Here is a 2,500-nt window from a genome sequence, read left to right on the forward strand (position 1 = left end):
GAAGGGGGAAAGGAGATTAAGATCTGGGCTTTGACTAGGCCATTCCAAGACATATAAATGTTTCCCCTTAAACCACTTGAGTGTTGCTTTAGCAGTATGCTTAGGGTCATTGTCCTGCTGGAAGGTGAACCTCCATCCCAGTCTCAAATCTCTGGAAGACTGAAACAGGTTTCCCTCAAGAATTTCCCTGTATTTAGCGCCATCCATCATTCCTTCAATTCTGACCAGTTTCCCAGTCCCTGCCGATGAAAAACATCCCCACAGCATGATGCTGCCACCACCATGCTTCACTTTGGGGATGGTGTTCTCGGGTGATGAGAGGTGTTGGGTTTGCGCCAGACACAGCGTTTTCCTTGATGGCCAAAAGCTAAATTCTAGTCTCATCTGACCAGAGTACCTTCTTCCATATGTTTGGTGAGTCTCCCACATGCCTTTTGGTGAACACCAAACGTGTTTGCTTATTTTTTTCTTTAAGCAATGGCTTTTTTTCTAGCCACTCTTCCGTAAAGCCCAGCTCTGTGGAGTGTACGGCTTAAAGTGGTGCTATGGACAGATACTCCAATCTCCGCTGTGGAGCTTTGCAGCTCCTTCAGGGTTATCTTAATGCCCTCCTTGCCTGTTCCATGAGTTTTGGTAGGCGGCCCTCTCTTGGCAGGTTTGTGGTGCCATATTCTTTCATTTTTTAAATAATGGATTTAATGGTGCTCCGTGGGATGTTCAAAGTTTCTGATATTTTTTTGTAACCCAACTCTGATCTGTATTTCTCCACAACTTGTCCCTGACCTGTTTGGAGAGCTCCTTGGTCTTCATGGTGCCGCTTGCTTGGTGGTGCCCCTTGCTTAGTGGTGTTGCAGACTCTGGGGCCTTTCAGAACAGGTGTATATATACTGAGATCATGTGACAGATCATGTTACACTTAGATTGCACACAGGTGGACTTTATTTAATGAATTATGTGACTTCTGAAGGTAATTGGTTGCACCAGATCTTATTTAGGGGCTTCATAGCAAAGGTGGTGAATACATATGCACGCAGCACTTTTCCATTATTTATTTTGTAGACTTTTTTGAAAACACTTCACCAATTTTGACTATTTTTTGTGTGTCCATTACATGAAATCCAAATAAAAATCTATTTAAATTACAGGTTGTAATAAAACAAAATAGGAAAAACGCCAAGTGGGATGAATACTTTTGCAAGGAACTGTATACCTGTTTTTTATAGGTCAATTTATAGGCCAATGGTTCTATGGTCAGTGTGTACTCCAGTGGTTCTATGGTCAGTGTGTACTCCAGTGGTTCTATGGTCAGTGTGTACTCCAGTGGTTCTGTGGTCAGTGTGTACTCCAGTGGTTCTGTGGTCAGTGTGTACTCCAGTGGTTCTATGGTCAGTGTGTACTCCAGTGGTTCTGTGGTCAGTGTGTACTCCAGTGGTTCTGTGGTCAGTGTGTACTCCAGTGGTTCTGTGGTCAGTGTGTACTCCAGTGGTTCTATGGTCAGTGTGTACTCCAGTGGTTCTGTGGTCAGTGTGTACTCCAGTGGTTCTATGGTCAGTGTGTACTCCAGTGGTTCTGTGGTCAGTGTGTACTCCAGTGGTTCTATGGTCAGTGTGTACTCCAATGGTTCTGTGGTCAGTGTGTACTCCAATGGTTCTGTGGTCAGTGTGTACTCCAATGGTTCTGTGGTCAGTGTGTACTCCAGTGGTTCTGTGGTCAGTGTGTACTCCATTGGTTCTATGGTCAGTGTGTACGACAACCAGGGAGACTTGAATGAAGAATTGGCGTGTCCCAATCCTAAGGTAATGTACCCTAAATTGCTGTCTTCTATGGTGCCTTCATTTGGGCAATTTTGAAGGCAGCATTGATGTATCCTTCGCAATCCCATAACACCTCCGTTTGTTCAGTCAGTGAGCGTGTTGTTCACTGCCCCACCATCTCACGCTCCTACAGTAACTAAAATGTAAAGAAACATCTTCTGCTTGGTCGAATATGTTATCATGTGATGCTGCCTTCGAATCCCGTCTCCAATGGCAGTCACCTACTGGAGAAAATGCTACCCACTAAGGTCGGTGCCTTTGCAGGCAGGTAGGCAGCAGGCAGCTGCCTTTAGATTGGGACACAGCCATCATGCCCGTTGGGTCTACGGTCAGTGTCTATGACAGCTTAGTAAGGTTGCATTAGTTAGACAGATCATGTCCGTTGTAATGATCCCACATAGAGTTGAGAAGTCTTCCAGGTCCCTTTGACATCATGTCTGTTCTGGCTGTAAGATGTTGAAGCTGTCCTAGGGAGGTCACAGCTGTGGCGCTAGGGTGCCTTCCCCTTTGGGAGAGATTATACGCCTGGATCTGCCTCTTCTAATTAATGAGGAACTCAGGGGCTGTTCCAAATGGCACCCTATTTCCTGTATAGTGCACTGCTTTTGACCAGAGCCTGGTCCAATAGGCTGCCACGCAGTCAAGGAGAGCCGTGATGTGTCACTTTATCAGACCAATCAACATTT

Source organism: Coregonus lavaretus (assembly GCF_964263955.1).
Source record: "Coregonus lavaretus genome assembly, contig: HAP1_SCAFFOLD_164, whole genome shotgun sequence".
In the NCBI taxonomy this organism is placed as follows: Eukaryota; Metazoa; Chordata; class Actinopteri; order Salmoniformes; family Salmonidae; genus Coregonus; species Coregonus lavaretus.